The 17,404-nt window shown below is 43.9% G+C and overlaps 1 protein-coding gene across 3 annotated transcripts in view; it reads left to right on the forward strand.

Annotated features, from left to right (window-relative positions):
• The window catches only part of DPF3 (double PHD fingers 3), a 254,722-nt gene that overhangs the window by 205,441 nt on the left and 31,877 nt on the right, over nucleotides 1–17,404 (forward strand). The window contains exon 10 of one of the 3 annotated variants that reach the window (XR_009518320.1): nucleotides 5,658–7,415. The exons of the other annotated variants lie outside the window; for them this stretch is intronic. The gene's annotated coding sequence lies outside the window, so the exon portion shown is untranslated. Of the gene's footprint in view, nucleotides 1–5,657; nucleotides 7,416–17,404 lie in introns of those variants that run through there. 3 annotated transcript variants of the gene reach the window in all.

The following is a 17,404-nucleotide window of genomic DNA, read 5'->3' on the forward strand; positions in this document are numbered from 1 at the left end:
ATAGTCACGCATCTTAGCATTGCCTGAGTACCTTGTCTCACCTTGCGAACAGTATCTTTCAACAGACTCAAAATTTACATCCTTTAAAAAAACAGGAAAAGAACTGGAAGGGACTTTGAAGATAATCAAGTTCAAATCTTTCACTTTTCATTGAGAAAGGTCAACCCGGAGAGACTGAGTTACATTTGAGAGGGTAAAGTGGACATTGCTTTGGAGGAAAATGTCTTAAGGGGAAGGAAGAAAACTCTGAAAGGAGGCATAGGAGGAGGAAGCTGGCTTTCCTGGATTTCCAAATGCCTTGATGGTCATTGTTATATCTTTATCCTCCTTTCTTTATATAACAATGGCCAAACATTTATATGCCAGGTCTTGTTCTGTTTCCCCTGGAATAGTTCATTTAATCCTCTTGACTACCCGTGAGGTAGGTGCTTGTATTATCCACAATTTACAGATGAGGAAACTGAGGCTTAGTAATTGAATGTACCTGAAGCCCTGCAGCTAATAAGGAGCCAGATTTTGGTCCTTGGCAACCTGACCCCAGGACTCATACTATTCACTTTTGTTATTGTTCTGTGCTGCCCCTGGCATATACATGGAAAATATATATATACATATATATCTCCCTTCCCTCTTCTCAGGCCTTTAAAAGGTGACTTTATTAAAAGCAATTTCAAAACTGAAGAGTAAGCAATTAGATCCCAAAAAGATAATTCCAATTAAAACTCTGTGCAGAATTTTATAGAGAGCTCATCTTCTAAATCATCATTTCCATACGTTCCCTCCTGATGCCTATTAGGGACAAAGATCTACTTTTTTGCGACCTCAGAAATTGCAAGAGTTGTGTGAGCAGTCAGCGCGTCTATCGTTTTGTTGTTGCTTTTGTTAAAAAAAGTATTGATACTCAAGTATTAATATAAAATAAATTAGAATCATCAGGATGAAAATGGTCTGACTAGTTTCTTTTATCATCATGTCAGTAAAGCACCACCCCAAATCCTTCAGAAATGTCACCTAATTTTATGAGACCTAGCCCAGAGATAGGAGAATCAAAGATAATAGAACTTTCTAAATTTGTTGCAACATTCAAATCCCCTGGTGGGAACTGCTGATGTAAAGGTGATTATCGTTGTTGTCTACCTGTTGTTTTTTCCTACCTAGGACAATCTAATCCTTCACATCTGTTACTGAGACTATGTAGAGATTAGACCCTCTAATCACCATTAACACTGGGAGTGAGTGTTAATTTAATTTTTTATAGGTACTTTAAAGTCACCAATGCAATTTGCTGCTGGTATTTTAGAGAGAAGGATTTAATAAAAATATGATGTTCACATCAATAGTGTCCCTTTAAGTCTTCCTGCTTACTTTGCATCTCTCTTTGCACCTAATGGGTATTGCCCCACTGCCTTTATATAGCACTTGAGGGAACACAAGATCATTACTTGGGGAGAGAACTAAAGACTGTTTGGAGGTTTTCACTTCATGGTGAAATAAAGTTAATTAATATTATCCCAATATGCCTCCTGTTACATCTGATGAACATGATCTTGAACTTAAAGTTTGAGCAGACTCATGTATTAGGAATTTTTCTGTGGGGGATCTTGTTCAGCCATTGGAAGTGACGTTACTTGTGTTGTGTATTTTCTGAGTGAGGCATTTTTGATCCAGGGAGTAGAAGACTAGAGTAGAAGAGTTCTGGGTTCTGGACTCAATTCCTGTGTGAGTTTGTTTCTGTGTATCTCTGCCATGGTTTCTCTGTCCCTAGGATATGGATGTTCCTTACCCTATCATAATATATAACCAACATTACCTCACCATGATTCTTAAAACAACCCCGTGAGGTAGAGTAGATGTTATTTATTTCCGTTTTGCTTATGAGGAAACTGAGGTTCGTTCAGGTTAAATGACGGTCTGAGGTTCCAGGGTCAGTAGGTGTTATCTGGGTCTTCTAATACTCTTTCCTCAGGCTGTAGTGATGTCTCCACAGATCTCACTTTGAAGATTTCTTGAGTAAAATTAGTCAAGGGCTTTGAGGTCTTTCATTCAAGACCTTACTGGATTGAGAAGAGGCATCTGATGCTGTAAAACCAAAAAACACCCAAGCTATTATCATCTTAGAATCCTGTTGAGAGGTTAGGTCTAAGTCTTCATGAACTTTCCCAAAGAACTGAGGTTGAGCTTTCTAAATGGTCAATGTGCTGATGGTGACATCAGGGTGGGGGTGAAGGTGGGAGGGATGAGGTGGCAGGGAGTGAACACTTCAGGCTGTGTTTTGTTCACATACCCAAGTACTTCTAACACTGAAACATTGAATTATATGATACTGTTGCACTTAATAAAAGTGATTTCTGACCATTTACTCAAAATAACAGTTTAGGAAAAAACATTCAGCTTGATTGATTTACAAAACAGCTGAGAGTGATGGAAGAGCCCTGTCAGAATTAAACTTTACCAACTTTTTATTGACTAAAAAGCATTGGCAATTAGGTTTCCAGAGTATTTCAACACTGGTCCTTAACCAATGACTAAGACTTAAATTTTTTTTTAAGTTTTGAAATAAGTTCATACTTACAAAAAACTTGCACAAATAATACAGAGAATTCCCACATACTGTTTACCCAGATTCTTCAAATAAACACAGTACAATGATCACAACCAAGAAATTCACGTTGAGGCAATACTACGATCTACAGACTCTATTCAAATTTTGCCAACTGTCTCACTCATGTCCTTTTTCTAGTTCAGGGTCCAATCCAGGATCACATGTTATGTTTAGTTGTCATGTTTTCTTAAAGTTCTTTAATCTGGGGTAGTTAGTTCCACAGTCTTTCTCTGACCTTCATAACCTTGACACCTTTGAAGAATACTGGCTATCATTTCATAGGAAGTCCTTCACTTTAGGATTGTGTGCTGTTTCCTAATGATTGAAAGCAGGTTATGCATTTTCGGTAAGAATACCACAGAAATGAGGTTGCATCCTTCTTAGTGCATAGTATCAGGGGTTCATGATTGATTTACTGCATTACAAGTGACTTAGAAATTTGGCCCTTAAGCTGAGGTTCAGGCTAGTATGTTTGTAGACCTTGGAGGAAAATATTTTCACTCATTTTGTGGCTAGGGGCAGCTCAGCCCTGTGAAGGATAGGATGAAATTAAACATGGGGCCAGTGGATTTATTTGCAATCTAGTTGGGCAGACTAGATATTCATAAGTAGTTAAAAATGTGTAAGAGTGTCATGGGGTGGTATGTGATTATTTTTGCTGGGAATCACAGTAGTCAGGGAGATTTTCTTAGGGGAAGCCATCCAGATCAACAAAGAGCTCTAGCTTGACGATTTAATCTGTAGGCAAAAGTGTCTATTGTCAGAGAGAATGGAGATAGAGCTCAACAAAAAGCAAAGCTGGGAATCACAACCTGAAACATGTAAAATGGCAAAAATCACATTATTTTTTTTAAAGTGCTTAAGTATTGTTCTGTAGCATTTTGTTCATGTCACTAGGATTAGTGCTTATTACAACATACTAGGATTTTTTTGTAGTGTTTCTCATCAAACAGATGATGTGTTCCTCGAGGGCAAAGATGATGTCATTCGTGTCCCTTGGACAGTACCCGACACCATTGTGCCACAATTATTTGTTGAAACAAACAGAACTGAGCAATGTTTCTGAGCTAATTAGTGGAAAGATTTAGTGTCTCATTCTATGCATAGTGGATGTTCAAGAAATTTTGTTGGCAGAAAGGTTGAAGTTGTAGCTGGACACAGCATCCATTGGTCAAGTGAGGAGGTAGATGAGAGCCAAGAGGCAGTGATGTGGGGTGGGGGGAAGTGAATGAGGACATGAGGATGGGGTGAGGGGGAAGTTGAAGATGTGTGGAGGGATGGAAAGTAAGCCTCCTGAAGGGGACTGAGAGGAGGAGACCAAGACATAGCAGGACATTCCCAGTGGCCTGCCGTTGGCCCAGAAAGAGAAAATGGATTTAGGAGCAGAAAGTTGGGAACCAACCAGCTATTTTCGAGATGGCTTAAGTAGGGCAGAAGAAGACTCGTGTGTGTGTGTGTGTGTGTGTGTGTGTGTGTGTGTGTGTGTGTGTGTGTGTTGGGGGGTCAAAGGTAGAAATTTGAGGAAATGGAAAGGGCATGGGGTATGGTTATGAGACAGACTCACCAAATGAGCGGCAGAGGGGCCAGGGGATCTGGGCCATTGGAATAGGAACAGGAAGACTCCTCGCAGGGGGTGAAAGTCTGACTGAAAGGCCAACTTGGCAGGTGCTCTCTGGGAGGTCTGGAGAAAGGCCAGCTGTTCTGTCACTGGAGTGAAGGGGCTGGAGGAGGTGGAACAGTGAAGAGATGAGCATGAGGGAAGAGGAGGGGAACCTGGGAAGGGGCAGCAGAGAAGCATGTCTGAGAGGGAGACAGAGGGATGGGATGGGATGGAGAGGAAGGAAACAGGAACAGGTGTGGAGGAAGGGCTCGGTGGTGGGTGGAAATGAGGCCTTTCTCAGCCTCCCTTTGAAAGCATAGGTGGATGGGTAGAGTCTTAGCTTTGGAAGTCCATCTAATCCAGTCCTATACACCTGACCAGTGAGTCATGCCTTGGGTACTAGGAGAGATAGGGGATGGGAAGGGGAGTTTCAACTTGGAAGAGGCTGATTGGCTCATTTGATTTTGAACTTTGTTCCCTGTTGGCTTGGCCGCTTTCCAGTTGGACCCCACCCCGCCCCGGCCCCCGCTTTCCTCCTTCCTTCGCCACTCAGAGTGAGCTGGACACTCTAGGGGGCACCCACCTCTGCCCTCAAGAACTGCTTCTGGGGTGAAATGTGATAGTACTTGGTTTTCTTGCTTACTCCTTTGTGCCGACTACTCCATTCCAAAGACCAAGATAACGTGGCAGATTTCGTTTCGGCTAGAAGCAAAATCCATGCCTGGTTGGTAACCATCCAGGCTAAAGGACCCACCGGGTTTGAACTGCCACCACGTTCCAAGGCTGACACTTGGGATCACGGGGCTAGTTGAGGACTGGACCAGATATCTTGGCTTGATTCTCTGTCTGAGTAATTCTGACACCCTCGGAATCACTTGGGGCAGGATTAGGGGTGAGAGTGTATGCATCAAAGCAGTGTCCTTTTGGCCTTTAGACCAAATGGGGCGTCCGTTGGGGTTTTCTATGACTGCCACTGGTCCTGTACCATAGAAACTACTCATTTCCACTTAGGTGACAGGCGACAGATTATACCGTAATGGTCTTTCTGGAGTATTTTAACAGGGAGAAGATTGTTTGTTTCATTTCCAAGTAGAGGAGAAAAAAAAGATTTTGCCAACACCCAGTTTTGCCTACTACGCCACCTAGGAATTGAAAAATCCAGCTGCATCGTGTTTCTTGTGTCATTCTGTTGCCCAGGAGCAACTGACCTGCCCCATTCCTGATTGATTTCGAGCTGCTGTTGTTAAAGGCACAAGAAACACTAGTCTGGTTCTCGTTGTACACAGCCGTGGCCTCATTCATGTGGCAATTAGTTAGTTGTTTCCGTTCTTTCTTTCTTTTTTTTTTTAAATTCATTTCATTTCCACCACTTCCTTAATTTAAATCTTTCTTTTTTAGGCAGTTGTCCTGTGCTGTTGTTTTTTGTTTTATCTTTCATTGCCTTTCCCTCTGCAGTCCACACTATGGCCCGGGGACTCTGGCGTCCTTCAAGCAAGCCATTTCCGAAGAAGGTGGAAAGAAGCCACGAGGATTTGCACCTCTTCCTCCTCCTCTTCCTCCTCCTTCTCTTCCTCTTCCCTTGCCTGGCCCCCTCCTGCGCATGTGTTTCCGCCAACACAGGAGCCTGGATTGTGGAAAAGCCTCCAGCACAACTCAGCTCAGCTCAGAGAAGTCTCTGGAATGGCCTCACTTTGTGCAATAAGAAGATTTTTTTTTTTTTAAATCCTCCATTACATTTTCTGTAAGTGTCTGTGAGAAAGTATCCAGGTCAGACTGGAATTGCTCTACAATAGAAATAACTGAACACAAACAGACTGACAAAAGAAAAAAGAGTTAACTATTTTATTTATTTCAATATTTAAAAGAAAAGGTGCTGTTGTGGCACGGTATTTTTGTTTAAAGTACCTTCAACTTCAAAAGTTAAAAGCAATTTTGTGAAGACATGAAAATCAAAAGAGGACTTAATGTAAAATAAAGACTGCATATTAACTCTAAGGAAAAGTAGCCCACATTTTTAATAAGAGAATAAAGATCAACTCTGCTCTCTCAGCCTTTTGAAAAAGCCATTCATGTATGTTCTTTAGGTATTTTTATTTCTGCAAGTTGGATGTGGTAAGTGAGGAGTGATCAGTTTTTTTTTTCCTTCTTCTTCAAAAGTCTATTGAAAGTGTTTGATTATGTGTTAAGACTTGACTGAAATAAATTAGCCACAAGGGCTATCAGCAGTCTCTCTGCTCCCCCCAAAACAAACAAACAAACAAACTCTCCCCTCACCCAAGGCAAGCCCCATTTATCTGAGGTCAAGAAGCAGCCTGCCTCCTGGTTATCATGTCTGACAAGGCCTAGCTCTGAAAGGAATTCCATCTAGCGATTAAATGTATCTCTACGAGTTCAATAGATTTGAACAAAGACAGCTTTGTTTAAAATAGTACAGTGAAGGCAGAGAGAAAGAGAGAGGGGAAAAAGAACAAAAAATAAACATCAGCTGGGATGATATTAATTCTGTTCCCTAACAGCTCCTAGAGGAGACTTGCAAAGGGAGCCGGCTTTGGGGGCCTGAGGTGCTGGGTGTCCCCAAGGCAAGGAAGGCCAGCCTGAAAGACGGAAGCCTCAAATTCAGTTGCTGGTGGGGGTAAAAAGGAGAAAGGCGAGTGGTCTGACCTGTCCTTCTATGGCCATGTTGGTGGAAGTGAAGGTGGATTATGAAATGCATTCAGCACTGTGTCTGAGGCCTAGTGAAGGAGCTGGGATGACCGGCCGGGCCACCGGGTTCTACTCCCAGTCTTACACGTTCATGCTCTTGAGTTTCCCTCACTGGCGAGCAGAGTCATAATGATCAACGCACAGTCTAACGCTGGATATTTCTCTCCGCAAAAGTCTTGAGCGGCAGTGTTAGTGAAAGGGTTCTGAGCCCGAGAGTCTCTCTTTCGCCTTTGCAAGGACAGATTAGATGGGCACGGACTTCTTGCCAGCCCTTTCAAGGCCAGTCCCTGGCGGAGATCACCAGGAAGGTCTCTATCATTTTGTAGTCCTTCCTTTGACATTTTCTGAGAGAAAATGTCCTTTTTCAAGATGCTAATAATTATAATAATAATCCACTCTCCAACCAACTCCCACAAGTTATAACATGTGTAGAATCATGATAAAGCTTTGCATAATGTAGGGTTTGTATCAAGTTTGTGTACGTTTCTGTTAAATAAAAGTCTGTTTCCAATGCTCCTATAGCATCTCTGTAAATTTTGCTTTTCCAACCTCATCCTGCATGAGTTCAACTTTCATACCGTCCTGTAGAAGGGACTCCTGAAAGGATTCTGCCCCTCTGCATGCCCGGGATTTGTTGAACCCTGTTGTTTTATTTAGAAGCGCAGTCTAGAACAGAGGTTGCCACTGGCTTAGCTGACAGGCGGTGGCTTGGAAAGTGAACAATGTCCAGGGTTGGTACCAGCGTCTGAGCTTTGAGTCCAGAGTTGCTGTCACCTACCCACCATCACCACGGCCACTGTCAACCTCTCCATGGCCTAAATGGATTTATGGAGAGCCTAGTTATGGATACTGACCTAATATACCCGTCCAATGTTGCCGTTGCACCTGTGCTGAGATAGTCTTGCACGAGAATGCAAGATTTAGCATGTGCTTGGAAAAAGCTGAGGTTACTGTTTCCACTGCCTGAAAGGTAGTGATGTAGCCGCCCCAGCTGCCAGTTGGTGCAGCTGTAAACCTACCACCCCCCTGCCTGAGATAGGTTTCTCCCATCTTCTCTGTTGGGTCCTCTAGGTCAGAGAGAACAGGACCAGCCTCTCGGGCCAGGTCTTGCCCTCTGAGCATTGCCAGCTCACGCTGAGGCCAGGTGGAGAGGGAACATGACATCATGTTGCTCCTGCTAGCATGTTCTATCTTACTTTAAAATGAACGTCACCTCGTGACATTCATTATGGACTTTATACGTTTCTCTAGCAGTAAAAAGAATTCTTTTCCCCCAATCTACCCTCCTTAGGCTTTTTTCTTTTCTTTTTTTTACTGTGGCAAAATACACATGACATACAATTTAAAACTGTGACTGTTTTTAAGTGTATGGTCAGCGGCATTACTTACATTCCCATTGTTGTGCAGCCGTCGCCACCATCCAACTCCAGAACTTTTTCATCTTCTTCAATTGAGACTCTCTACCCATTAAACGCCAACTCTCCATTTCTCCCTCACCCCAGCCCCTGGCAATCACCATTCTACTTTCTGACTCTGTGAATTTGACTATTCTAGGTACATCATGTAAGTAGAATCATGCAATATTTGTCCTTTTGTGACAGACTTGTTTCTCTTAGCGTAGTATCTTCAAGGTTCATTCATGTTGTAACATGTCGGAATTCCATTCCTTTTTAAGGTTGAATAATATTCCATTGCGTGTATATATCACCTTTTCTTTTCCCATTCATCTGCCTATAGATACTTGGCGTAGAAAGGAAGTTTTGCACATTTATGACACACCCACTTCCTACAGCGACTCATTTGAGACATTAGATCCAATTCAGAGGTTACCTAGAGGATTCAGTATCTTCTGAGGAGGGAAGTGATTACACCCGAAATCTTCCTTCTACTTTATACCTTGGAAAAGGGTACTTTGATGGGCGAACACTTTCTACCCAAAGTGTGTTTTACCTCACGACTAAGTCTTTCTTTGTAGAGACTGTCTTTGGGCTGCTTGTAGGGATGAGATGTCTAGCATGGAGCTGTAGTATCAGCGTAAATAAGGATAGAGGAGACCCAGGAGAATCTAATGTCTCTAATGGCGGGTCCTGAGGGCAGGGACTGCCTTTTCCAAATAACTGATGGTGAGTCGTTGGCAAAGCCTACGTGTGCTTTCTGTCTGTAGGTGATCACTGACCAAGTGGGAGGGGGAAAGTATACATGTGAGCCAGAGAATGAGAAAGATGAAAAGAAGTCATTTTTCCTCATCCATTTGGAAATATATTAGTTTGTATAAAGGGTTAGCTCTGGGTTTGACATTCAGATGCCTACAGAGCAGGTATCTTTAGTGAGTAAAGCAGGCCAGGGATGAGAAAATGAACAGTGCCAGGGAGACAGGGAGTAGCCGTTATGCTGAGCTTCAGGGCACAGGGGAGCAACAGAGAGTTAGGGGGTGTGTAGAGCCAGAGAGCACCTGTGCTCTGAATGGGGCAGCTGCCACCAGCTCAAGGGATGCTGCCTGAAAGAACACGGGCCCAGGCTTCCCAGGTCTTCTGGGTTTTTAAGAGGGGCCAAAAATTCAGAAATTTTGGTGAGATCTCCCTATTTTAAAATGTTGGTTGTAAATTAAAAACACTGAAGATCCACTTTGTGTGGGTGAAACCAAAGGTGAGCATGTGGCAGACACCCTCTGAAGGCTGTGGGGCAGCTCCCCAAGGCTGCAAGTCTGGTTAAAGTTGAAGTCGAGGTTAGGATGCCTTGACCAAACTCTTTCATGACAGCAGAACCTTGACTTAACCTATGGAGGTGTCTAGTGTATCCTGCCTTAGAACTGTTATGTGCTGGGAATGGGTCCCTGGGTTGCTCTCTGGATGGAGCTAGATCATTATTCACCATGTGCTAGGGATTCAGGATGGGGTTCCAGTAAAAACATTCCCCCCATCCAGTCCTTTTCCCTCTGAAAGAGCTCCCCTTTAAAACTCTGGGCACGTCTGTATAGTTTAGAGCTATGTTTTTTATTCCACTTTATTATTCATGATGAGTTATCTCTTATATCACATTTCTTTTACCCTTCTTTTCTAAGACCTTCAAATTATTCCATGAGACTAGAACGGAATTCAAGTTTTATTGTATCCCCAAACCAGCAAATTCACAACTGCTTTTGATTTAAAGAAAAACATATATGATATCTCACGAAGTGTCTTCTGAAATAAGATACATATAAGATGTAAAATACTTATAAATTTAAATAAAAATTCTGGAGGGATATATATATTTATATTATTTATAATATATATTTATATACACCATAATATATTATATATAACATATGTTTATCTATTATTATTATTACTCTAGAATTTTAATTTGGATTTGTCTTGTGATTTACATCTTCTATGCATCTTATTTCGGAGGACACTTTGTAAGAGAGCCAGGCCAGATTTCATGCAAAGTAGTATGCAAAAACGACTCACTTGGCTCAAGGGGTTTTTTTGTTTTGTTTTCTTTTGTCAGGGTGGAGAGAAGGTTATTCTGAATAAGCAATTTGTTTTCCTTGTGATTTATAATGAGGGGTTTGCAAACTTTTCCTATAATGACCCAGATAATAAATATTTCAGGCTTTGCAGGCCAGAAGTCTGTTGCAACTACTCAACTCTGGAGTTGTAGCATGAAAACAGCCCAAGACAGTGTGTAAATGAATGGACATGGCTGTGTTCCTATAAAACTTTATTTACAAAAATAGGCAGCTGGCCAGATTGGCCCAGGGGCCACCGTTTGCGGATCCTTGATTTAGAAAGCAACTATTATACTGTTAAATTGGATGGTGATAATATTTAGGGCATTTTCTAGGTCTCAGGACTAAGGAAAGAGAATTTCACATCATGAGGTGAAAGGCTAGGGGTGCATTTCAGGGTCAGCAATGTCAACTGTATTGAGGCCTATTTGCAAAAATGTTTCAGAGCCAAAATATTCCATCAAAGGATTTTAGAAAGCTGTCTACTAGATTTTCCAGTTTGAGTGCCGAGTCCAAACTACAATAGTGCAATGCTTATCTAAAGAGTCTGTCAATAATCTAGCTAGTCTATGTGCTGGCCATACAGAATAGTGCCTCTGGGGATGTGATGACTAATGTTCATCTCTGGCAACTTAAGTATGAAAAAAGGCCAACTTTAAAATGGACGGATTTGTGCAAATGCGTGTCATCTTATGAGATAAATGCTAATGGAAATTTAGTGGAACCTGACACAGGAGGCATGGAATTGCTGTAGTTAGAGAAATGGTCTCTTTCTGGTGACTACCGATTCTTCAATGACTGTGGCTCTGTGAAATTGTTAATCACGGGGTGTTTAACAACTGCTGTGATGCCTTTGAGGATGTTGCTGTGATGCCTTTCTTTCTAAGAACTCAGATTCTGTGGTCATATTCAGAATTAGGAGACTTCCCCCACCTCCTCAACCTCACATCCCAAAAGAACTGTTAAGAAATAATTTTCCTCCCTGAATGGTGGGGAAGATTCCTGATACCAGACATCCTATTGAATTCAAACCTTCTTACAGGGACTTCCCTGGTGCGCAGTGGTTAAGAATCCGCCTGCCAATGCAGGAGACATGGGTTCAATCCCTGGTCCGGGAAGATCCCACATGCTGCGGAGCAGCTAAGCCTGTGTGCCACAACTACTGAGCCTGCACTCTAGAGCCCACGAGCCACAGCTACTGAGCCCGTGTGCCACAACTACTGAAGCCCATGCGCCTAGAGCTTGTACTCTGCAACAAGAGAAGCCACCGCAATGAGAAGCCCGCGCACCGCAACGAAGAGTAGCCCCCACTCGCCACAACTAGAGAAAGTCTGCACGCAGCAACAAAGACCCAACACAGCCAAAAATAAATAAATAATTAAAATAAATAAATTAAAAAAAAAAAACCTTCTTTCAAATTGAATAGGAGGTGATCCTGAAGGGTGGCCTCTGAGCTAGTCATGCCAGGTGGCAGCAGCTATGCCAAATGTACCCAAGATCCCTCTTTAGCCCTTATTAGAGGATGCTCAGTTGTTTGGAAGGATCTGTAACTTTTCAGATCTCAGGATACCTTTTAGTGGTGCTTTTTGCTAGGTTCCCCTGGTTATTTCCAAGTTTCCTTAAAAGGGGCAGGAGTTGGGATGGACATGTTATATGTCAGCTCCATTTGCTGCAAGCTCTACCCTGTGATCACATCTGAGGTCACCCAGATGTCAGCTTTTAGGCATAGACTAAAAAAAGGAGAAAGATTCTTCAGACCAAAAGTTAGAAACTCCTGTTATGTATTTTACATAAACATGGTATAAGCGGCACAACCCCTTGGTTACCTGATCTTTCCTTACACCAGAATAGGAAATACTTTGTTGAGAGGTGGTAACAGTGGCCATCAATGGTTTAGCACCAATCTGACTGATATAATTACATTGACTGTGCTGTTAGTGATCGCCCGGCAAGGCAAAATCATAGCTGAGATGGATCTGGAAGTCCTAGTGGAGCACTAGTCGAAGGAGTGTTGTGTTGTTTATTTTTAAGTGAGCATGTTACCAGGCCGTGTTATATTGGAATAACGTGCAAGGGTTGGAAAGTACTTCGCCACCCTATTTAATATTTGACACCGCCATGTTCGAATTAGCTGAAAATAACTGTGGAAAAACCAAAAGGTACAAAAAAGATTAACAACATGTTTAAAGGGATGGACAGTAAGCCCCTTAAGAAAAGGTGAAAGGATTTGGGCTTGTTTAACTTGGGGAAGAGAATTAGGGGTCACTTAGTAACCATCATTATTTGTATCATTGAGAAAAATAGACTGACCAGTTGCCTTTGGTCTCTAGAGAGGACAGGAGGAGCACCTTGGGGCTTAGAACAAGTTGACAAACTTCTTTTGATATCAAAGATTTTTGACTATTGAGGTTCAAATGGAACTTGCTGATAGTCAAGGATTTCTCCTGCGTGGAGCTAGGGACGTGGGCTAGATGACCCTTTGGGGACCTGTCTACCTCTTCAATGCTTTGAATTGCAGCTGGGCAACCTGAAAGAGTGAGTGCCTGACTCACCACCAGGGTGTGGGAGGCATGGGGAAAATTAGTCTCACGAATGCTTATTACGATCGTTAACTAAAATTACATTTCTAGGCTTGCTCCTATTCACCCTGGAGCAATGTCCCAAGCCCGTATGGGGACTCTTCTTGTTTTGATAGTGTGAGACACCAGCTGGAGAGTGAATGAGGTGGCAAGAGACATTTTCCTCCAGAGAAACACCAAACATGTGAAAAAGGAACAGTGAGAAGCAGCAGAAAAAACCACTAAGGCCAAGAGGCCACGAAGTGAAAATTGTTCTGTTGAAACTCCACCTGAATTCCCCTCCAGTTCTCAGGTCATCGGACCCCACCATGTCCAGTGTCATCCTTGGTGCGTGGACCTCATAGTTGCTCATATGGCCTGGATATTATTCCCAGCTGGATTTTGGTTGAAGACCTCACTAATATACATGGTTGTCTACTCTCTTCTCCTCTACTTGGTGGGGAAGAAAGGTCTTATTAGAAGACAAAGTTAATTTGTATTTGTGTATATTAGACAAAAATTCTGTTTGGGAAAGGCAGTGATCAGGATGCTTTCTAAATAACTTAGAAAAGAACTCCTATAGAATGGTTTTGCTTGGTATTTGATTTAAAGAAGTAGCAAGGATTGTGCTGTATTTAGGGTGTGAAGTCAACTTTCTGGGGGCCAGAAATATGTCAAAGAGGTTGGGAATGGAGGTAACTTGTGTAAGGGGGGTGGAGGAGGGGCGTGATGAATTGCTAGCATGAACACTTACGCTGAAACTGCTACTTGGCTGAGTTATGGGTTCAGAGAGATTGGCAGTTGGTAATTTTGAAAACGTCTTTAGTTAAAATAGATTGTTTTCCCTCCGTAGACATCAACCTTTTGTCCACAACTGAAGAATAGATGAATACATTTTGACCATATACTGTTACCTTGCATAATGACCCCCTAGTTATTGGTTTGCTTTATGATACTGATCAATTAATCAAACATTTATTGAAGGCCTTCTATGTTGCAATACTGTGCTAGGTTTTGCAGGACATAAAAGAGGAGCAAAGGAGAACTGAAACAAACTTTTGGGGGTACTTTCTATGTGCTAGTCACCGATAGGCTTCTTATAGGTGTTAGCGTGTGAAAGCCATATTTAGTCCTTTCAGGTTAAGATTATTATTCCTGTTTCACAGAAGTGGAAATTGAAGCTCAGGGAGATGGAATTGACAAAGATAGTAGTCACAGCTGGTAAAGTCTGATATTTCTAATCAAGGGTTTTCTGGCCCTAAGACTCTCTCCACTGTATAAGAAAGCTTTTCTGTTCATGAGGAGGAGAGACAGGCAATTAGTATATTATTTAAGACAAGACCATCTAATTAAGTGTCAAGTTGGTGCAAAATGGGCCCAGCAAAGGGAGCTCAGCAAAGTATCAGATGGGCTCAGCAAAGGGAGTTAGGATTAGGAGTGCAGGCTGAAGTATGTCTTCATGGAAAGATGAGTAGGGCTTCCCTGGTGGCGCAGTGGTTGAGAGTCTGCCTGCCGAGGCAGGGGACACGGGTTCGTGCCCCGGTCCGGGAAGATCCCATGTGCCGTGGAGCGGCTGGGCCCGTGAGCCATGGCCGCTGAGCCTGCGCGTCCGGAGCCTGTGCTCCGCAATGGGAGAGGCCACAGCAGTGAGAGGCCCGCGTACCGCAAAAAAAAAAAAAAAAAAAAGATGAGTAGAGCTGGGTGGGTAAAGAGAAGGCAGGCCACTGACAGCAGCAGGGGGGAATGTCTGAACAAAAGCTCAGAGGTGCGAGTGACATTGTAGGTTTGAAGCTGTCACAGAGATGAGCCTGAAGGGAGTTGGGGGAGATCCTGGGCTGTAGTGAGGAGTCATAGGAATGTAGGTAGCATCCTCATTGTGGTGGGGCCTGATCCATAGCAAAGGAAACAGGAATGGTAGGAAGTCAGGGGCGTCATGAGTTCTCGAGCAGGAGAATGTGATGTTTAGGATGGTTACGCGAGGACAGCCCCAACACACATGTCAAGAAGTTTGGGTTTCGTACGTGCTTCCCACCAGGCTGCCTCTGACCCTGTTGTGGTTATAGGATCCTAGCCCTTGTGAGGAAGAGAAGTGATCAGAATTCCTTCTAAATGCCTTTTAACAGAACCCCACTGTATCCTGTCTTCTCTGTGACACTTGTCCAGCTGATGAAAGGTTCATCTTTCTCGGTATCAAACGATTCTGTGGGCATCGTCCGTGAAGTATACTCTGAAACCAGAGAATCTTCTATTATACTACCGATTGGTTTGCAGTGCATTTGGGGAGGAGTATGGGATATCCCAAGAGGCTGGTTGGCCCCAGAGAGCTTTATATCTGACAGACCAGTTGAAATTTGGGGTCAAAATCTATGATTGTCCTCCTAGTCAAGTTGGAGAAAGGGTTGATTTGGAAAAGCACCCTTTGGACTGAAAGGTCAGTGAATGTCACTGAGGAAAATCAAGGCAACCAGGCTTAGATTCCGGCCATGGCCTTTGTTTGGGGGTAGCAGCTCCTTTTGGTACCACTGTCTGGACACCCGTAGCTGATTTACCTGTTGGAGGATGAAGAAGCTGTGAGATTGCAACCCCCTGTCCTCATTTCCATTTCTATCTCATACTCCCCACTTCATCTTGTTGATGGATTCCTCACTGGCCCCTGAGGCTGGAAGAGGTGTAGCCGTGTGTGCAGACTACGGACAGTGAGTCCAAAGTTCACGGGTCATCTTCTCCATGGTAGCCAAGCATGGTTGGCTCTTCCTGACGTGCTACATCATAGCCACCACACTCTCCATGGAATCTTCCTGGCGGCCTTGACAGGCGTTACTGTCCCACTTAGCAGATGAGAGACCAAAACTCAGAAGGGTTAAGTGACTTGGCCAAAGATACACAGAAGTGGTAGGGCCCAGACTAGGCTCCAGATCTTCTTTCTGATATTAACACGAGTGCATTTGCATTGCTTGTTACTCGCCTGTAATGTTCAGTGACAATTGCCTTGGCTTAGGCCTGGCTAAAAGTGGCAGAGCCCTGGACGGAAAAGGTCATCTGACAGCACAGAATTGAAACGGTAGAATAATAACCACCTTCCCTGGAAAAATGATTGGATCCACCCCTTCCCCTTCCACCCACCCGCCCAACATTTATGCAGCACCTGGGCCTCGTACAGCACTATCTCACCAAACTCTTTCAAAATCGCTCTCTCCTTCATCTGCCTTTAGACTGTAACATTGCCATAGATCTGGAACAGCCAGCGTTCCGGGGCTGAGTTTTAACGGCCTCTAGCGCAGTGTTCTGTGTGTTTCATGCATCTACATACTGGCTTGAAATTTCCCTGCGTGTCCCATAGAGAACACCTCAGGCCTGCCTCAAATGGTGCATGAAGTCTATCATAGGCAACCCTCAGAGTGGGTTTTGCCCTGCTGAGGCTGAGAAAGTTGGCTTTAAACGAAGTCTCTGCCTGGTGATTGGCGCAGGGAGACAGAGCTTCAGAGACAGCAGCTTGCCCTCCCTGCTCCCTCGCCATTAATTCCAGGAAACTCTGCAGCTACTGTCCCTGCTCTCCTGTCCTCCTGGTCTCTCCCCTGCGCTAATCACAGCTCATTTCTGCTGCATGCCTCATTTGGGAGAAGAGCGCTCCAGGGCTCCCAAAATGTGAAGAGGGAAATTAAGGATGGTTGGCCAAATGGGTCAGTCCATCGTCACTGGGACCGCCGTCCTCCTCCCTGGAAGGCCCCTGTGCTTTGTCCGGGGCTCACTGGGTGAGAGTTTCCCCGTGGGTTTTTCCCAGGACCAGGTGGGGCTGGCTTTGGATGCTAAGGAGAGGAGGGGGACCAGGCTCTCTGAGCGCCAACTACACGTCATCATAGGTTCTCTAATCTCCTCACTTCCTTTAATGACCTGTGATGTTGGGCCTATATTACAGCTGAGGGAACTGAGGTGGAGAAAGGTTAAATAGTAATTTGCCCGAAACCTGGTAAATGCATATGTCTATTTGACTTCAAAGGCTGGGTTCTTTCTTTCCTTTTTTTTTTTCTTTCTCTTCCTTTTAACCATTGCCCAAGGAGGTGGACCCTCCCGCGTCCTCCCCCTCCTTCCTTAAACCATGGGCTCTGGGCTTCTGTTCATTCTTGTTTCCTGTCCTCCAGCCTCCTCTGGGAACCTGGCTTTTTCCTATTGTAACAAGAATCCCACTGGCTACTGGGCCAATCCATCTTCGCTGGGAGTCCTGTTACCCATTGGCTGGCCAGCATTGTGGGTTTAGCCATATGCTAATGAATCCAGGTTTCCCAGCAAAGGACAGACTGGGCAGTTGCAAAGAGCCAGCTGCCCTGGCCAGGCCTGTCTGTGCCGGGCAGCTCCGTAGGACCATTTTAGGTAGCTGCGCGCTTGTCAGGTGGGGAGCGAGGGGCTCTCTCTGACTCCCAGGTAGGGCACAAAGGGACTTCTTTCCCTTT

This window comes from Delphinus delphis, chromosome 2 (genome assembly GCF_949987515.2).
Source record: "Delphinus delphis chromosome 2, mDelDel1.2, whole genome shotgun sequence".
Lineage (NCBI taxonomy): Eukaryota > Metazoa > Chordata > Mammalia > Artiodactyla > Delphinidae > Delphinus > Delphinus delphis.